Consider the following 21,625-nt stretch of genomic DNA (forward strand, 5'->3'; position numbering starts at 1 on the left):
GCAAGATTGGCAAAATTTCCGTTTGTCCCTATTCTCATTAAATATGGACATCATTATATCCTGTTTAATGTGTCTCATCAGACATATGTAGGCTGTAATGCGTTTGACAACTTGTTATATAAATCAACATTCAGAATTTCCCCAGATAGGGATTCTTTTTCCTCATAATTAGTACAGGAATCATTTTTGCAGGTTAAATTGTACTTACATGGATTTCTTTGTTTAATAAAGGGAAGCCTTTCCGTTTCAACTTCCATAACAGTACTTAGTTTTACAGATTCTTGCTTAAAAGTATAAAAGATGAAAAGAAGATAAATCACATTTAGATGCTGGAATGCCTTTTCCCAAACCACAGATTTGATAATGTTTTTAGCCAAGAGTAGTGAAATCATATCCCAAGGGCATGCAAACTGTTTTTCAGTGTTTTCTTGACTTTCAGAAGAACCAGAAAAATAATGGATCACAATGCACAACACTTTCTGAATTATCTTAATGTTTAGATTATGTGGATTCTGTATGAAAAGCTGCCACGTACCTTACATGCTTCAAATCAATTGTTGTGTGAACAGTGAGTGAGTATTTCAGATGAGATAGCTCGCAACCTAGAGTCCATTAAAAATGACCCAAATCAACTCCCCTCCTTCCCCAATCCAAATCAAAAAGACCCAAACCTACTGAAACCCCACTACCAAAGTAACCTGCTCCTCTGACTTCAAATAAATTGTTTTCTTTGTATACTGTTCTATGGTTTTCACTTCAAAAAAAGATGGGAGTGTTCCCAAATAGCGCTTTGATTATAACAGAATTCTTAGTCCAGCAGCTTAGAGACTGTAGGTTAGCAAAACATGTTTATTGCAGAAGACCTGAAAATGCAGTAGTTAAGTGGCACAACTGCATTGTAACAAGCTGAAATCTCAAATCAAGTTGGATGCACGCAACTGTATTCCTGCTCCCATACACACAGTACACATGTATGCCATAACTAAGTCCATTTGCTCCATGCCAGAGCAGGTCTCAGCAAGAGTTCTGGAGAAATTGTCTAGGAAACCAGTATCAGGAGTACACTGATCACGAATGCATTTGTTTTCCACTTTCAAGGTGCACATCTTGCTGAGTATGCCCACAAAGTAAATCGCTCGTGAAGTACTGATATGACTGGGGAAGGAGTATGAACTTCTGATAAGTACGGCAGTCTCAGGAGTCCAGACCTCTACTGTTCGCTCTTTTATTATCATCCATTTTATTTATTATAGTAGTTGTCTCAGAACTGACTACAAACAGGGTACCCCTCTATGCCGAGCACTTTAATACAGAGTAACTGAAGTAATTTCTGTATGGGGAAACTCAGGAGAGAGCTAATCCAAATTTCCAAAGTTTTGCGTTTAGAATGTACTGGACCCCATTATAGAAAATCATTTAGAAATAAGCTTAATTTTGTTTAATTAAATTAACTGAGCCTAAGTGTAATATTGAAGTATCCACCAGTGCATTATAGCTACAAAAAACTCAAATGAAAGTACAGCATATATAATCATTTCCTTCCCAAACACAGGCTATAGTTATAGGCTTGGGATTGTTATCATGTTTCAAGTGAAGTACAAGTAATAGGAACTCATGGTCGGTTTTTTGGGGGGTTTTTTTTTGTTTGTTTGGTTTTTTTTTTTGTTTTTTTTTCTCCAGATAAGAAGCAGAAGCATTAGGGTTTTGTTGCCAACACAGCTCTCAGCTGCATACCACATTGCAAGTCTTCAACCAGCAAAACACTGTGCTAGCAACAGTTTACAGTACAGGCTCAGTCCTGTAATTTAAATTCAACCCAAACATCCCTTTTTAGATATGCTTAGAATAAGAAGAGAACAGAGGAAAGGCATAAAGGATTTGGTGGCAAATGGGGCAAGCTGTTACACTAGGTACTACTAAAATTTTCTTTTTCACTGGTAGCATAATCCCTGTGTCCCCCCATTTTCATTCTTTTTGCCAGTGGCCACACAGTGTGACACAAATTGAGAGCCTTTGGTCTTGCTGCCACAGTTCTGGCAGGACTGCACTTTGCCAAATATTGTGGAGAAGTGTGACACGTTCTTAGAGTACATATTCCCCTCACAGGCAATACAGAAAATAAGGTCTCCCCCCTTAAATTTAGTATTGAAATAGAAAGTTTTCTTTCTCCAAATAGGAGACACAGTTTCAAACCTGCCCCATCCCAAGTAAAGATGTGAATCCAGTTCTCCCAATGTGCTCTTAAGTACTAAGTTTCAGGATATTCAGCAGAATCTCAACACTGCCTGTAGAAGTTCTTTCATTTGCCAAAAAATACTGAAATGAAGACTGACAAACAAAGGGGTCTTCTGAACAAATCTTCCAACAACCATATTAGAGAATGATATTCCTGACTTGTGGCATCTTGTGAAATCAAACTAGAGAGGCAGAGACTTAACTGACTACAAGACGTTTTGGGGCAGGATGCTTTGTATGAAGCTGAGAAAAAAAAAATTTTGGTCTCTTACTAACCATATGTATGTTTTAGGTATTAGCTGTTAAGTCTTAAGTGAGGTGCTGGTGCCCATCTTTCTTTTCTTTGATGAAAGTAATTTTAGAAGAGAGCTCACAGCTATGAAGTTGGGTGGGATATTTCCCTGAACCCTAAGGTTAGATGCCTAGTTAAAAAAAAAAGAAAAAACATGCTTGGAAAGGTTCCTGGTGAATTTTCTAGTTTGTGTGAATCCCATCATTATGCTGCCTTCTTATACGATACCCTGAAAAGTTACCCTGAGCTCTTAATAGGCTTGTATTTAAAAATGAAGATCCCGCAGTCACTGCAAAATGACATGCAGGTTACTATTCTAACGGTAACGCTAAAGTGAAAGCTAAGTGTTTCCCACCATTTGCATTTACCCGTGCAAAGCATAGGTAAATAAACAAACAATCAAAATCCTGATTTGTTTTTTCCACAATGCAGAGCATAATCTTGATTTGTAGCCATTTCATTTGGTTCAAGTTTGGTTGTTTTTGTTATTCAAAGGTGCTGGGCAAGCTCAGCACCAAAAGAATATGGGAAGATGTTAGTTTTTGTAGTTCTAGTTTGACCTGAAAAAGAACTGAACCTGACATCTGATGGAGATTATTTTTTTTAAAGTGCAAAATCGTCAGTAAGCATAAGGCAGCACAGCCCCTCTGCAGTGAATGCTCCTTTGTGCCATCTGGAACTACGGGCCTTCGTACTTTTCCCTGAGCTCCACTCTGCCCACGCTGTACCTCCCCACCTTCTATCATGAAGGCTGCGTTGCTACAAATGTCAGTTAAGACCCTCTGAGATATCAGATGTCTCAGTACATTTAAAATCCAGTTTAATCTTAGAATGTAGATGGAGGATAAACCCAAAGCTTTGTTTGCTTCTTTTAAATTCACTAGGGCACTGCATAATTCCACCAACGTTTGAACAATGCTAATCTATAGAAAGGACAAGGGAAAAAACACTTTTTTGCTTTAATTCCTCTACTTCTGAGCGTTGTGTTAGGAATGAGGCTTAAAGTGAGAAACACGTATCCAGATTTATTTGAATTCAAAGAGCACTGTATCTTCTCCACCTCAAGTCTGACAAAGCTGAGGGCAAGTGAGGAACAATGTTTCACACAAAACCAGTTTCAAACAAAATACTCATAGCTTTACAAATTTATGAGCAACCCTGAGGAATTATAAATATCTAGATGGTCTTTAGCCCATGGAGAAACAAACCCAGCAATTCTGCTTTCATATATGGTATATATTTTTCCTGAGCTTCCACAAACACCTACTTTAAGCTGCATGACCTACATACTTTCTCCCCTCTTAGAACACTTTTCTTACCTCTTGAATATGCAGCTAGTACGCATTCCGTGTCCCCTCCCTCTTAAAAGCAATATCAGTTCTTTGTCTTGAGGAAAGGATTAAATCAAACTGTATATCCTAACAAGCAAATTGAATAGCAGAAACTCTTTGCTTTGAAACTAATGTGCACTAGCAAAGTCAACCATTCCTTTCTCTGGCCTCTTAATTAAAAGTCTTAATCCCTCTGATTTCAGACTAGGGAAAAAGAGGAATGTAGCAGTGGGACACAAGCATATTTATTTTATATAGGCACACATGATTTAGAAAGTCCATTTTACACACAGTATCAGTGACACGTGTTCTTGCTAATAATAATCCAGTCTTTTGCTGGAGTATTCAACCATACTAAAATATAGTTTTGAGGATCCAAAATCCCCTGCACAAACACACTGGTTTGGGCCATGTTTGGCATCTGTACTCCCATTTTGTAGCTACAACAGATCGTTGATACCTGAACCACTTTAGACTTCCATATTTGCTTTCATTAAAGAGAAGACTTCTCAAAATAAGCCAGAAGAGAAATTTTGTAAGATGCTTGCTACCTTTTTACAGAGAATAATGCTGCTTATCTGCATCGTGCTGTCCATTATAACATGAGCAAAGTTATTTTATATCTGGTGTCTGAACATAAATTCTTTCCTGTTACATGGTTTTCTAAATGGTTTTCATCTCATTACTAAATACTTCAACACCAGCTACAGAGACATTTAGATAATGGCCCCAAGTGAAAAGTCTTTGTACTCTTCTGCAGGATTGTATCTATTAGGCTCTGTTAATCTAAATCTGAACTTGTAATTACAGTTCTGCAGAGTAGAGAGCAGCTGCTTCTGCCCCAGCAAAATCCTGCTCAACCTTTGGAATATGCTAATGTACACCAATTTATAGACAGATCACAACGTGTTACGTGGGATCACCAGACAATTAGCTCATGGCATGAAATAAATGTAAGAGTTAAAAAGGTGTTTGAAAGGGGGTTTTGTCTGTAAGCAAAGTATATGTCAGTCATGTCAAATTAAATCGGGGGGAGGAAGAAAAATAAACACCTATAAATTTAAGAATATAGATATAAAAACCAGAACACTACGAGAACCAGAGGGCCTACCATAAAACCCACTTGGATTGTAACCTTCTCCTGGTTTCTCCATTCACCGCAGTTACTGGGGAGAAAACCATACTTCTGCTCTAGGACACACAACACCTAGGGCAAAAATCATCCTCCTGTACACATTTTTTGGATTATGAGATAAGGCATGCAGCAGCACCACTTCCAACAGCTTTTGCAAAGTTTAACATGTTTCCTTCTAAAAGACTGGTGACCACTCTGCCTTCTTTTAGGTGGAAGCTAGTGCTTGGACCACACAGGCCTCCTTTATCACTTTGCTAATGCTAGTCAGTATTTACTAGGCATATATCCATTTCCAGAATTTGCTCAGTAAAGCCACCTCGTGCCTGAGTTCAAAGACTAAAAGCTACTTCAAACTTACTAGAAGCATTCCATAAACAGATACAATTGAATGCTACTCAGGGGTTTATATAGATGTATGCTATTAAAAACTGAAGAACAGAGTTAAAGAGTAGAAGAGATACAAGTTCATTCAGCAAAGTGCTGAAAACGTTCCTAGTAAAGCAACTAAGTAATGCAAATGCCTAAAAAGTTTTATTAGCAGATGTCCCAATCATTGACTTTACTCTTACTTGAAAATTCTCTATGTCAGAAGGATTATCTTCCCCTTTTTCAAGTCAGAAGTTTCTGTATAAAATGGCATTTAAATTAAACACTGAGCTCAAAAATGACACCGATAGTTTTAAAATATAAAATTCATGGAAAACATCTGAGTTGATTATTATGCTGAGAGGCAGGGAGAGAAAGAGACTGTGGTAGAAATCAAGGAGAGGTTTAAAGAGCACTGTATGTCTTCAGTGGTTCCAGTTACGCTCACTCTAAAACAACTTAGAGCTCTTGGAAACCCTTCCAGTGTCCAGTACTGCTGTCAGAACTAATCTGAAGTTTCAGTGATGTTGCTGCTGTGGCAATCGACAACTACTGAAAGCAGTTGTTCCTGGTTGTGAAGACCAAGATAAAAAAAATCCAGTTTAGATCTGTGTCCAAACTTCCATGTGGTAAACATAAAACTTTCTCAATATTTCAAGACAGAAAGAGATGACTGCCACTAACTTCCGTGTGTGTTAGAACAATTAACCATAGACTCTCAACTGAGTGATTTTTGGAATATATTGGTTTAGAAATCTCAAGCTTCATATGTAGCTCTGGCAAGAAGTTGGGAAATACTGTCAAGCCCACACTTTCTGATGGTATTTTGGATTTTCTGGTCCCAGAAAGAATCAGGCTTGGCATTCCCTAGGTGTAAGTGAAACCAAAGTAATGATTGTTGGCACAGAAGGCACAGGCATGGGATCACAAATCTCAAAAATTAATTTATTCAGGATTTGTTTTGCAAATTTGAGCAAGAGGTCAAGCTCTTTGCCTGAACTGGTTACTCAGTTTCAACTACACTTCTGCAAGATTCTCCCATAACATTTTAATTTCCCCAAAAAAGCCACTTTTCCTAACTTGTTCACAATTATCAAAGGAAAAGGTGTATAAACCCACAAACAAATGTTGCTCAACCTCCTCAGATTTTTGTCTGATGTAGAAAAACAGAAGTGTGACTCAGTAGTTATATCCTATGCAACTGATAAGAGGGTTTTAAACTACCAAATCAAAGGAAGTAGTCAGCAGAACACAGCACTTGGAAAATGGAAGGGTTTTCTAATTTGCTAATTAATAGGAAAACTGAATGGTGAGACCATTTTCATCTTGTCTAGCAATATTTGCAACTATTAAAAAGGAAAGGCAGGTGAAGCATGCATGGGAGAGAGAGGTAATAAAAGGTATAGCTGTATGAAAGTCCTTCATCTAATTAAGCACATAAACTGGTGCTGTGGTTTTCATCTGCAAGAGTTTGTTTAATATCAAGAGATCAGAAGGAATGTTATTGTGAAGCAACTCTCCCCACCCCCCAAAAAACATTATGATCTCTCTGCAAAACTGGACAATCTTGTCCAGATATCTTAGCTGTCATTTCAGCTTGGAAGGGATGAGCTTTCTCTGTCCCCTCTGACACTCTCCTAGTCTCAGCTATTCAGACTTCTGAAAAGCAAGCAGATCGGATCAACCCAAGCAGATACAAAGCACAAACAAAATGCTGCACCCGTTCCTTCTTAGTTCTGTAAAGGAGTACATGCCAGGATCCACCATCCCAAACATCTGCCCTACACACTTTTTTCAGAAGCCACTTAATACTACCCATCATCCAAAACCACAGACAAATCCTTCTAAAATTTGTTCTGCTTGACCTCCTTGAATCAGCTTTTCTTCTATTACCTGCTGCCTCTTGCAAAATTATTTGGCCTAAACTCTTGCACTGGTCACTTAACATTTTATCCTTATGGTATTTTTGATAAAGGTTTCCTCTCTCAGTCTTGAAAATGAACTAATAAAGCTGTGACCAAGTTCCATTCCTCATCAATTAAACCTTCCTTCCTTCTAGAAGGCTTGGATACACGCAGAAACTGCAGTCTGTCCTGAGCTTAACACTTACACATACTCCCCAAGCTGAAACAAGGGAAGCCAGAGCCGTGCTTGATTTCAGTTCAGATTCCCTTCATACCTATGACCTTACAAAGCTGTGATTCAGCTGTGTCCCACTGGACAAAGAAAGGATTTACTGACACAGAACGACTAAGTATTTGATATCTGCACATCGCCTGGTTTTAAACAACCCAGCTGGGCTATCGGAAGCAGCCTACCTCTGTCAGCTTGGCACAGACCAGTGTGCTCTGCTCGGCAGGCAGAGCACAGCACAGGACTAGCACAGCTATGCTGCTGCTACTGTACCTAGCACAGGTAAGCTCTGCTTAGCCCCTTGCTGTGCTGTAGCAATGGACCTAACATGCTGCAGCCACAGAGCTTGATGACGAATGGAACTAACCAGGCAGAACTGAAGCTAAGATGTTATACTGGTCTAGGACTACCATTGCAGGAGAAAGTGAAAGCAGCTAAGATTTGATAACGCTGGTCAGAAAGTGTTTCCATAAAATGCCTCATGGGAGCTCACTGATTTGCAGAGGGGTTTTTTGGTGAGTAAGGCTAGGTTTCAATGTTTTTAAAATTTGCATCTTGAAAGCATTTCAAAGTCATCTAAACACTGTTTTGACATTTTTTAAAAATGAAGAATTCTGTTTCTTTGGTTTAGAGTGATTGCTTTAAAATTGCAGCAGTTAAAGTTTAAATAACGTATTTGGCTTCAGCTGATGCCTTGCTTTAGTTTTTTTACTGAAAAACTTCAAACAAGTCTCAGTTTGACACGGGAATATCTGATAGAAAACCTCTCAAACCTCTGGCTTTTTCATCCTGTAATATCCAACCCAGTTCTGCTTGTCAGCAAAGAAATCAGATGCAGAAACTTTGCTGAATCACTGTGCTCTGTGGAAGGATCCACACTCCCACACTTGCACAGAAGGTAAACTGTGGCAAGTGTAAGAAAAGCTTCGAGACAGTCCTTGCCCTGGCTTGAAAGTTGAGCCTTAAAGCATCATAAGGATTGAAAAATAATGGTTAAATGAAAAACTGCAAGGACTGGAAGGACCAAATATATATTGGGAGGTGGGGGAGTGGATGTTGAAATTGGAGAGGAACACACGCAAGAAACTTTAGGCTGAAGCTGTGTCATTGCAGAAGGTAAGAGCTAATCTGGTCTGTGCACTGTTGAAGAAAGGAAATCCTTACACCACAGGATCATGCTTGACATGCTGCGGGATTACAACATCTTCATTTAACTAAATTCCTAGCCTGAATGATATTCAAAAGGAACACATCTCACAACCAAAAGTCCATAAATCCAAATACTATGCTTAGCAATTTTCTTCAACCTTCAGTAAATTCAGTGCCGGGTAAAAAGTTACCAAATTGATAGCTCTGAGAAACGAGGCCCTTAATTTATCCCAGAGGAAAATATGCCAGTGAAGATGTAATTGCAGACTTCCTACATTGCTTTAGTGGTCCTGGTGGAGGATATCTAGGGCTGAAGAAGGAATTCCAGACCAAGGCCTTTTATCTCTCTGCAGCATCTCTCAACAAATGTCTAGTGAGCCTGGTTTTTGTTCTCATGGAGATTCTTCTCCGCTAGAAACTGAACAGAATTACTTTAGCTGATTCCCCCAAAGACCCATCAGATGAGAATGAGCTTAACTAACTGCTAGTCAATCCAGATGCAAACTGGTAAGGGAAGGCTCCCTAGTATATCACTGGAGTTCACACTCTGGCATTCAGGGAGCTGCACTGGGGTAGTGAGGAATAGGTGGCTCTGCTCTGGCTCCTGACCACAGGGTTCCTGTCTTCAATCTACCAATAGATTTTTAAGTCAAAGTGCAGAATCTGACATGTGCTTCTGCAAACTGCAGATCATCGGGCAGGTTGCATTCAGTGAACGGAAATCCTTCCTCTATCTTGCTCTGTTTTCTGATCCTTCAAGGGAATTAGTAGCCACACCCAGCACTGAAGAAATTAGATATCTTTTCTGTTTTGAGGGGAAAACATCTGGGCATGATGTCAGATGTAGGAAGTAGCATATGCAATGAGATCACCAAAGCTCTCACAACTCCTTTGCCTAGCCAGCAGTCACTAATGGGCACAGACAGAATATGTTTGTGTGTATTCCCCTCTGCTTTTGAAAGATACACAATGGTTTCTTGGATGAACAATTAATGCTGCACTGGGTACTACTCACAACTGATAGTAGTCCTTTAGAGAGTTTTCTTCTGGTTTTCACTCCTCAGTTTCAGCCAGTGTCTCGGATTGGTGGTGTTTTAATCATAAAACATTTACTCATTTAAAATTCTTAGGCATCTAGATACACTTCCTCTTTCATTTGCATTTATGCGTACGTACCGTCCAACTTATCCACTTCCACATGTAACCTGACCAATCATGTGTGACAGAAATTTCAGAAGTGGGGACCTGATTTTCACTGCTCCTAATACAGATCTCGCCCCACAAAGCCTTCTAGATACTTCATATTCTGAGAAACCCACCCTGGGAACACAGGCTAAAATCAGGCTCTTTCCATCCAAAGAGATTCTGCATTAATCTTGCTGTACCTTGGTTCCCCAGATAAGCAGAGGAGCACTATCTCACTTTTACAGATAGGGTTTTATGGGAATAAATATCCTATTATTTAAAAACTCTTTTGATTCTGTAGCGATCAGAGAATGCTAAACATACATAGCCTAAACCTAACCATTGCACACGTACACTTAATTTCCCATCTATTTCTTCCCTTCTCACGTCTTTACAAAACTTCATTCTGGATTTATGGTGGCAAAACTGACATACAAATCCATCACAGCATGCTACTGGGGTCCAAGTACCTATAAGAAGGAGGAGTTTGAGCAGTAAATACTTTGCCAATACAGCTTTGAGAAAAGCTCTCTCTCTCCCCTAACAAGGACGTAATGACAGGTACTGGCTAGGATGCAGACAGCCAAGTTTGTGGAGAATAGCAGCAAACAAAATAGCTTTTAGGCTCCAAATTCATTCATCACTTGCATATGACTTATAGTTGATGTTTTCTAGGAGAACCTTAAAAGAGAACAAGCAGTGAATGGAAAGTAAGTTTGGAGTTACCCGAGATTTGACTTCCAGTGTTCGTCAGTCAGCACAGCTCTCTACAGGCAGAGAATCTCACACCAATGTTTCAGCTGTGACTGGCCCTCCTGAACTTGTAATGAGGTTTAATGAAAGCCCATGCCCTCCTCCCCTGAAATGACTTTTGGGTTCTGCTTTTCAGATGACTTCCAGATGAAAGCCATCATTGGCCTAGAATTTCTCCCCCTTATTCATTAACCTTGTAGGACAAGATGATCTCAGAGCAGAACCAATAGCAGAACCACTGAGGCCACTCGGTGACCAAAGCTATGAGTTACACCATACCCTTCTCATCCTGTCATAAACCTTTTATGCCTGTGTCCCACCTCAGCTTCAGATCACACGTGATCAAGTGGACTTAGTTCTTTGATCGTTTGCTGTACCTGGGAGCAATTTTCCCTTCTCAGCACAACACCATCATCAAAAAGGATCGAAACATCTATCTAGAGATCATGCCGCAATTCTGTGAGGCTTTTATCTTCTGGGTTTTTTTCCATAATGAGCTTAATCCTCATGTTGGAGCACAGAACCTGTCTTTTCTGATGGAGCAAAACAATGGGAGATTGTGAAATAATTCTGTCATTGACTGACTGCACATGCACAGGGGAATTATAAGCAGTCATTAAGATGCCAAAACAGGAAAAATGTATCATGAAGAATTCACGCTAGTTTGTCTAGATTTTTAAGTAGGATTTGAAATAGATTTTATTGATAATTCCCAGTTAAGGATACCACCATACAGCCAGAGAATAACTTCTATTCCTTTATGGACTTTTTACTGCTTCTGTGATTCCATTAGAGTTTTTTCTGTTAAACTGCCTCAGCTAAGCTCAGTGTTTTGATAAGAGATGAGGGCAGAGTGTGTGTCTGAGGAGACAACTAGCTACATATGACTGACTGATCATTCCATAACCCTGAAGCAACACCCGAGATCATTATTCAGTAGAACACTTTACTAAGATCTTATGTTGTCAAAGACTCTGTGACACACCTCAAGATCTTGACCACTTAAAAATTTCCACCCAGAGCCATTATAACCATCTGGCCTAACAATTCTGTGCAGCATCTTTGTAGAATGTTTTAATTCTGGTTTGTATCTTACCTTGTGTAATGTTGCTACACACTATTATAAATCGGCTGTACTCTCTAGCTCCTGTATTTCAGTGGCTACAGATGTGATCTCTCTGGAGCTGTTGCAGGAGAAGTACTGTATTTATCATATTTAGCTAACTCTACTTCCCTTCCAAACCACAATACTCAAGTGCCTCACTACCTTTGGTGCATTTTTCCCTTTATATTACGGCTTTGATTAGAGAGCTGTTATTATGAGATGTACAGACGGGGACCTGAGATGCAGAAAAGAGTGAATTATCTGTAGCCACACAAATAGGGAACTTGAATCAGTATTTTTACTTCCCAGCAAAGCACCTCAACAGTTCTTCAATGATTCAGTAACAGTCAAGTAAGGATTTTATAATGATGTTGACAGCTAGAGCACTTGCATTCTGTTTTCAGCTGCAGGGAGCCTGGAGATCTCTGCTGCATTTATTTCTGTGTGAAACAACCAGCACATCATAGGTGCTGAAGGATTTCTTTCCAAAATTGTTCAGGATGTCTAGTGTTTTCAAATATGACTGCAATTAACAGGTTACTCTTGAGATTGGGCAAAACCAAGTAAGAGCATTGTAAGGTCAATCAGAGAAGCTCAGACTTAGAATGGACAGATAAGTTTAGTATACTGTATTGCTTTCATGGTACTCGGTGTCCAAATTTCAGAGAACAAGCAGCAGCAAACCTTCTACTAGAAGGTCCTAACTCAAGTCACTGATTTTAAAGAGACAAGAGAGCCAGAGAGCAGGCATTCTGAATTCTTTCTCCAGACTTTGGATTTTAGATATCACTAAGGTGGGACTGAAGGAAAGAAAAGTTTGGCAGGGAGATAACTTGTGTTGGAAGTAACTTAATTTCAATGTCCCATTGCAACTGGCTTTGGGCTGACAACTATTGAGAACTGCCTTGCATGACTATATAATACAGTGGTCTGAGTGCCAGATTTTTTTGTTGGCAACGTTCAGATTCTAGTCTGCATCCATTGCACACACAGCCTATTTCTGCATCATGTTACCAAGTCTTCATACATGGGTATTGTCCCTAATGAGTAACACAGACTAAATATTTGAGGATGAGGGCACTGTGACACACACTTTCAACAAGACTGGGTGGCCATGACTAGTCTCATGACATAGCTGAGCCCAAGCTGTGCAGTGGAGCACAGCAGATTAGGTTTGTTAGTCCAGGAACATTGTACTGTCCCTTTGCCATGCTGCCTTTAAGTCCCTTGTCTTGAACATGCTTCTGTCTCCATCACAGTGAAACAGAAATTAAATTAATGCATTGATCCTAAACAGATTTACATAATTTTAGACATAGTATGTCATCTCCAAATGAAGGGAGTAGCGTAGAGAACACATCATCTGTTCTTCTTCCGCAGACAAAATATAGAGGCAAAGTAGAAAGATACAAAAGGAAGAGCAGACAGAGCGAAGTGGAGCGTACAAGCAAAACAGACTGTTATCTGATAGTCTCTTCATAATTCTGAAAGCAGGCACCTAGTGCAGGCTTCTGGCACAAGCTGGATACCTGCTAAGAGTGGGCATGTTGAATTATTCATACTTTTGGTTATAAATAATGCACTGTCTGCATATATCTAATTTAAATAGACCCATAAAGCCCAGTGGATTAGTCACTGCATGCTGCCTAAAAGTAACAGATCATCTAGCCAAAGTCTCTTGGCTATTACCTGCCCTCAGCAAGGCTCTTCTGGAGGATAACATTTTAAAGAAATTTTCTCTGATGTTTTTGTTGATACAGTGATGGTATTTTGTATGTAAGAGCTTAAGAGACTCAAACAGGAGTGCTGCACTGTACCAGGACACTGTCTGCTTGGAATTGTTCCTGCATAATTTTCCTGTGTGATCATCCCATAATGACAGTGCTGATCTCGCTAACAAGGAGACTGCACATCCCATACTGCAGACAAAGTAGAAGTGTTGGTAACCCTACCAAGGAAGGCTTAGGACAGTTGATCATAGGCATTATTTAAACAATAAAAACAAAGCATGCACTCAAACCTTAAATACCGTCCTTCAATAAAAACCAGACTATATCCATTGCTTCTTTGTACTTGAATTTTGGACATCAGTATCTACCTCCTGAATCTGCACTCTGACTAGCAGATGTAATGGGGTGGTACTGGCCCAACAACCCTCCTGTCCTCAAGATGAGTCTCAGTGTAGGCTAGAGCCCAGGAAACTTAGGGTCATTCTCATTGTGCAGTATCCCACAAAGAATCCAAGGAAGATTTGTACTTCTGAGATAAAAAAGACTGTAAACTGACTGCCAGTTTTACCAGTCTCTCTAGGAGGGGTTTTTAAGTACTGACTGACAAAAAAAGTCCTGTCTTATATGAGCTCTCTTTGTGAGATCCTGAGAAGTACTTTCTATCTGAGGCTATGAATGTCCAATATCAACTCCGTTCTGTGATGGACAACTGTAAGTTTCAGAACTGCTCACTGCCCTCTGCCCTCCCCCCAAATCCACGCCCCTACTGCTAACATGAAAATGCTCAACTACCACACATTTTCATGGAGCACCCAAAAAGCAGGCCACTTTCACCCCTGCTTTTAAAAGGATGCAGCAAGTGTGCATCTCCTCAGCTAGTGAACCAGATTTTGATAATCATAGATCTGGCTCTTGGTTTCTAAATAGTGAACACTGAATGTCTCACCTGGTATTTTCTCTATCAGTCAGAAGAAGAGTATTCTGATTAAATCAAAGTTCTGCTTTTACCAAAATCAAATATGTTTAGACAAAAATCCCCAATATTTCCTCCCTCCCACAAGTGAGTTTTTAATTTCAGCTTAAAAAGAAAAAAAGGTGGGAAGTGCGAGCAAGGAGGGAGAAATGTAATTTTATCTCGTTTTGTCGCAATTCTTCTTTTACCCTATGATTTCAGCACAGAATGGGACATAAACCATTACAGAAGTCATGTCCTGTTAAGCATTACTGGCATGGTGATTACACAGAGCTTAAATATTCTCTCTTAATCCATAAGGGTAAGTGCTATTTAGTGTTGAAAATCTTTTTATATTTAACATTCAAGCATTCCCTATTTATAAGATTAGAAATTAGATTTGTTCAGCTGCCACAAAGAGAGAATATAGTATCCTGGGCTGCATTAGGAAAAGCACTGCCAGCACACTGGGGAGGGTGGTTCCCTCTCTGCTCAGCGCTGGTGAGGCCTCATCTGGATTGCTGCCTCTAGTTCTGGGAGCTCTGACACAAGACACGGACTTCCTGAGGTGAGGCCAGCAAAGGGCCACTAAAATGGTAAAGAAATTGGAGCACCTCGTACAAGGGAAAGCTGAGAGAGCTGGCACTCTTCGGCCTAAAGAAGAGAAGGTTCTGGGGTCTGTGGTGTGGATCTCATCCATGTGTGTAAATGCCCGATGGGAGGACTTAGGAGCCAGACTTGCCTTAGTGGCGCCATGTGAGAGGACAAGAGGCAATGGGAAAACCGAAGCACAGGAAAATCCATGTGAACACAGAAGAACAATTTATTTTTTTTTACTACGAAGGTGGTCAAACAGAAACAGATTGCCCAGAGAAGTTGTAAAGTCTCCATCCTTGGAGACATTTGAAACCTGACTGCACTCTCCTGGGCAACCTGCTCCAGCTGACTCTGCTTGAGGGGGGAATTTGGACTAGACAGTCTCAAGAGGTTCATTCCAACCTCAACTATTCTGTGATTCTGTGAAAAGAGAGAATGGTTAACAAATACCCAGGGTGAGTAAAGCTGGTCTTTGGCCAGAGATATGCCCATCTAACACTAGATTTGGGATTTAGAAGCTTAAAGGAGAACCTTTAACAAACCCAACAATCCTTTGTAAAATCAGCCTATAAAATGAAAGCTAAGGAAAGCCGATAGCCAGGTTGTTTATTTCCTTTTTCTCCACAGCATTGTATTTAATGCCTCTTGTAGGTTCCCAAGACATTCAATAAAAATCCCAAGTCCCTTACTTCTGGGGACAGATAGAAGCCTCTTTTGTCAGAAAGGTCCCAAATAGATTTGTGGCAAAAAAGGACAGGAACTGCCAACTCTCATCCACCAACATCAGCTGAATAGGATTCTTACCTCTGCAGCTTGACTTTTAGCCATGATTTCAGCTACATTACAGGCCACACAACCTACCTCAGGAGGCCTGGAGACCTATTCCCAACAGAAAGTTCATCATTAATCTTCGAAACAGCTTCTCCAATTACCAGAAGTGGCAATGCCCACCCCCCCCGCTCTCGTAGCAAATTAGAGACATGGAACAGTCAATGTACGTACAACCACTGTGTTCATTAGCATCGAGTACTATGCATTCACAGCAATCTGACACTTAGAGGCATAATGGCTACATCAGGGATCAATTTTTCCCTGAAGAAAAAGAATGAGGTAAACCTTATCATCAGACAGTGGATTAATTTCTTATTGAACCACCATTAGCCATGTCTGCTCCTTTTGTTACAGTCCTGAGAATTCTCAGATGGCCTTTATCTGACTGGTCACACAGAACACCATGGGCCAGTGTTTAGGAGATGGAGGGGAGAAAATCTTGTGCAGGGCTCCCCAAAGGCTAAGATCAGCTTTAAAAGGCAACTCTGGCTAGAAAGTGGAACTGTGTTGCAGAATTCTACTAAAGACATTTCTGTCCTCCAGAAAAACCCAAACAGTACACCCTGAAAGTAAAGCCACAGAGCTTAATGGAGAGGGGGAAAAAAAAATAAAAAGAAAATCAGTGCGCACTTTAGGAATTAAAATATCCTGCAATAAGTTGAGAAATAGTCCTCTCCAAACAGAATAATCAAAACCTCATAATGAGAAGTAAAAAAAAAAAAAAAAAAAAAAAGCTATAGAAGGGAGTACTGGAAATCAGGGATGAATGGTATTATACTTTCAAGTGAGCCCTTCCCACTCCAGCAACATACGTAAGTACATTTACATTTATACAATGGATTGGGCATTGTAGAACAGAACAATGTGCCCTAGCCAGTGCACCAAAGGAGATTACTAAAATGGAAAAAGATGTGGCAAAGGAGTAATTAGACAGTACAGCCTTACCTCTATTGTGGCAAGGCTTTGGAGGGAGAAAATCATGATACAGTAACTGTATTGTTTGCTTCATAGCTGGACATTCATTTGGTATCAATTGCCTATGGACACATGATGCTTCAAAACCGAACCAGTGAGAAACCAGAGAAAGCAACTACATGTCGTAATGCGAACTTATCTCACTTGTCACCTCATTATTTTTTCTTGATAGCTTTTGGATGGAGTTCTTCTCATCTTCCCCTTCCACAGCCTCACAGACAAAACCTAAACCACTCAGGATGCTAACAGAAGTTGCAGTTTTCTGCTTATTGCTTCCCAGCAATCCCAACATACAGATTTCTGGCTTTGATTTACTAATAACCTTCATTTTACATGTTTTCCAACTCCCACTTGCTAATAGGAATTTCAATATTTTCACATACCCGCTCAATCCACTTCATTTAAAATAAAAATTAATCACATAGAATTTAGAATTAAACACTGCAGTTGGTAGTTATGGATCCATTCCAGACAAAATGATCAACAAGATCTCCGAAGTTTTATATTGATTCTGCAAAACTTTGAGGTCTGTCCAGGACAGCCGGTCTACCCTGCAAGATGTGTGCTTTTTTGCAAGCAAACAAACAGACACTGCCACCTACCCCAGAAATTTCAGCGTGACATTTGTCTGGGAAAGAAACATAAGCACTGAATAAGGGCTTACCTGCACGTTAGACTGTTGAGTATGCATGTTAGAGTACTAACTGGTTCACTTGCTAACATTTACATGTTAGAAGTCTTCTCTTCTTCATTAAGTCATGCAGGCTCTTAGTCTGCTCAAGAACTAGGAGGCATCAGGAGGGAAAGCCATTCACACTTTGGAAGATATTTCCAAGAAGAGATACACCACATGCACTGCATATGTGTAACATCCAGTCCGCAGGAGAGCGGGTGGCACACTGAGAAAAGAGCTGACTCAGTTTGGGTGGGAAGGAAAAGAAACACTTGCCTGAGGTAAGATCATCATACTATCCTGCTGAAAACATTATAGAATCTCCAAAGCGTTCCTCTCATCGCCTAAGGGCAGCCAGTTCACAGATGACATCATTTTGGGAAACCTACTTTAGTAGAAATGAAAGTCTCCTCCAGGGCTAGTACGTGGGGAACTTGGAAGAGAAGTTTTTCTGCTGGACTCCTTCCACAGCCCTCCTAGACTCCAGTATCTTTTATATATTACTATTTTGTTTTTCGTCTCATAGTCGTATTTAACAATAGTACGTATGTCTGCAAAACGTTTAGGTATAAGTGGACACATGGATTCCCAGATCAACACATTCCTCTGGATCCATTTTATATAGATTCATAACATTTCATCATCTCAACACCATAAAGCTGGCTTTATTTTAGCTTCTTTACTCTTAAAAAAACAAACCCAAACACCACCCAGAGAATTTGAAAGCTTCCAGATTTCCTTAGAGGAAACCTACCCTGTTAATCCCATCACTCGCTAGCGTACACAATCTATGTTCTCATTTCCCCAGATGATTTCAGCACACTGTGGTGAACTTCACCAGGGTGTGAAACATTCCTCTTACAAAATGCTCTTCTGTTACCTTCAGTTTTTCATAAATGTCTGAGTTCCCGCTAAGATTATCATCTTGATCAAAAGATGCTTTGGGTGACCATTAGTCACTATCAGAAGTCACTATCTCCAGAAACAGCAACAGGTGTCCTAGCTACTACTTCTAGCCATCATCAAGAATCACCACCTCCCTCCACCCTCAACAAAATCCCAACACAACCAAACAATCCCCCACCTTCAGAAGAAATCTTGCTAAAAGAAGATACTGATCTTTTCCTCCCTTTCCTTTTGCCTCAAGTTTTCTTCCATTAGTAAAAATGGAATTAGTTTACCCTATTCTTTACCCAGACTGCAAACATTAATAATACAGAGTAAGATTCTCAACTGCCTGAAGCAATTTTATTTTCCACTAGCTGCCCACTAAATAGCAGTTAGGAGCTATTTCAGCAAATGGAGTTCTCCATGGCCTAGGGGGACAACATGCCACGTTCTCCTTCACAGTCACTGCTTTAGCTCCCCTGCAGATTATCTAAATTATCCATAATACAGCCTTCTTCATTATAGCTGTATGAACAGAGCAGGACTATGAGATTTTAACGTTTCTACAGGGCATCACTAACCCCATCATCACCTCAATATATTCATTAATATTTGGAATATTCAGGGACAGAAGTTCGATAAATTTGTTGATCCACTATAATCCTATTTTTGAGGAAAAAAAAAAAAAAGATGTTTCTACAAACAAATCAACATAGAATTGAGGATGTTTTTGCTGTATGAGACCTCTTCATCAAAACTCTAATCACAAACCCTAATTTCAAAAGTTTTCAACTGTGACAGCTTGTCTCTTCCTAACATTAAAACAAGTCAATCTTTTCTGATTTGTGTCTTTTCCTAGGACGTGTCTATTAGATGTAGATGGTGTGTGAAGTCAGTACAAATTTATCTGAAGCACAAAACTCTAAAAGGCTGTTTTCTTCAATTTGTAAAGTTCCCTAGGAACACACGTGTTAAAAACCTGCACAAGAAGGATGGACTTCACCTGCACTGTAGGGGACCAAGCTGCTAGCACTTTAAACAAAGACTGTGAGTGAACTTTGACACTTACGAGTAAGAAAAAGTCAACTACGTGCAGAACGCCTCACAATTTGGTATAGTGTTTCTTCGTATGCAAGTATGAAAAAACCTTACTTTATGTGAAGGATGGGTCAGAGGATGAGAAGCAAATCAGAAACAGAAAGCAATTTCTGCTAGGTGGAATTAGTGGGCAACTACAAATATACAACCTCTTTAGGTTTATGTGTCAGACAAGGATACCAGCACAGGTTCTGTATAGGGAAGTCTCGTCTTTCAAATTATTTGCAGAAATCAGCAAGAACAGCAAAACAGTTGATATAACCAAAATGTGTTTTTACAGAGTCCCTCATCAAAAGCTTTTAAGAAAACTAAGTGGGAAGGTCCAGGAATGAGTAAGCAAAAAAGGTGGAGGAGGTGAGGTATGGATAATTGGTCAGTACTTGCAGTGGAGGGAAACGATTAGTGGAATCTATTTGGATTGCACTGATCATTTTATTCATTCATAACCTTGAAATAGGTGTGAGTGCTAAGACAAGGAAGCGTGCCAGTAATATGAAGTACAGTCGGAGGAGTAAGGATGAGATCAGACTGTGAAACCTAAAGGACATTACAAGACTGTTCAGTAAAACAGCAAGTGAAACCCAATAGAAATAAGCACAAAGCAGTGCACACAAGGAAGAAGAATCCTAGCTTTATACATGAAATGATGGCTCTGAGCTTGCCATTAACAGAGCAAGAATTGGAGGTCACAACAGTTGGTTCCATTGAATAATAAGTCAGTGCTCAATAGCAGTGAAAAAACTCAGGAAATGTTTGGAATTAAAAAAAGAATGAAGAACAGAACATGTCACTATGCCACTGTTTAAATCGATAATTCAACTTAGTAAACATACATATATATATATATATATAATTTTTTATATATATATATATATATGTGAACGGTGTCCACATTGCTGAACTCCTTGTCTTGAAATTCATCCCTTATCAGAAAAGCAAAAATATGCAGAAGAGGACAACAGGGATAGTCAAAAGCTTCCATATGAGGGACAACAGGTAAGCAAAACATTTCAGCCTGTGGCAGGGAATTTTGCTGTGATATGACATGTGTGCAAAATCATGAGTGACATGGAAAGGCTGGATAGGGGTAGACAGTCTTTTCAAGGAAGTGCAGTAAATGAAACTAGAGGGACTCACGTTCAAAAAAACTAGGAAGGCACAGGGTAGCATAATCCTGGAATACGTTGCTGAAGGAAGTTGTGAATGCAAAAATGTTTACATGGGTTCGAGGAAAGAAGGGACAAATGTTTAGGGGTGAGATCATTGGGAGTTACCAGACAGACAAACCACAACAGAACTGGGAAATCACCGGAACTGGGAAAAGCAGGAGGTTCAGAGCACATGCACACACGTGTGTTATGCCTTGTGCATGCTTGCCCCATTGTTACTCTTTGTTAGGTATTTGTATATGGGCACTGTTCATTTTTGCTGTTTTAATGATTAACTGTTTCACTTCAGAAAACTGCTTTTAAACACCCTGACCCCAACAAAAACCCATCCTCTCCCTCTGCCTTGTACTACCTACCCCAGGGGTGGTTAGAGCCTAATTTCCTACCCCGTGCACTTCAATAGTCTGTGCCTTCAATCTAGACTTCCACTGAAACCAAAAAGTAAGTTTCAATGCTTGCAGTGTCATTTCCTTTAAAATGAACACCAGCCCTACTCTGAACATAACTTCCAATCCCCAAGACAAAAGAAAACTATTTTTGTAAGTATTTTTATCTTTATAGTACAAATATGCACTCTCAATGGGGCCTTTGTTCTTCTTCCTCCCCACCCTCCCCAAAGTATCAGGAATTCTGCTCTTCTACATTATAATTCCATTGAGGTGAGTAGTTAAACTAGTATAAAATTAATGACATGGAGAAGAGAGTTTAGCCCCTACTATACATGAATTACTTCATCCACCACAGTGAATTTATAATGCAGCCCTGCAGTTTAATAGTGAAAAGGAGAACAACTACACAGTTTATAAAGAGGGAATTAGAGGAAGCAGAACAGTTGCCTAAGCTGAAATTTGGCTGCAAACACTACAAATAAAGACCCTTGATCCTGGGAAAACAGCAATAATGTTGTTCTCCTGTTCAAGACATGCCAGGGTAGCTCTGTCAGTTGTGTTGGATCACATTTTTTATGCATATAAAAAAAAGAAAAAAAGATTATGTATATGAATTATATATAGACACATTAAAATACT

At 39.7% G+C, this 21,625-nt stretch overlaps 1 long non-coding RNA gene across 1 annotated transcript in view; it reads left to right on the plus strand.

Moving 5' to 3' along the window:
- LOC113480788 overlaps positions 1-19,335 on the plus strand; it is a 32,098-nt gene extending 12,763 nt beyond the window's left edge. The window contains exon 3 of the long non-coding RNA XR_003398529.1: positions 19,190-19,335. This is a non-coding gene — a long non-coding RNA (uncharacterized LOC113480788). The remainder of the gene's footprint in view (positions 1-19,189) is intronic.
- Positions 19,336-21,625: the final 2,290 nt, after the last annotated feature.

This window comes from Athene cunicularia (genome assembly GCF_003259725.1).
Source record: "Athene cunicularia isolate RWA chromosome 5 unlocalized genomic scaffold, athCun1 chr5_part1, whole genome shotgun sequence".
Lineage (NCBI taxonomy): Eukaryota > Metazoa > Chordata > Aves > Strigiformes > Strigidae > Athene > Athene cunicularia.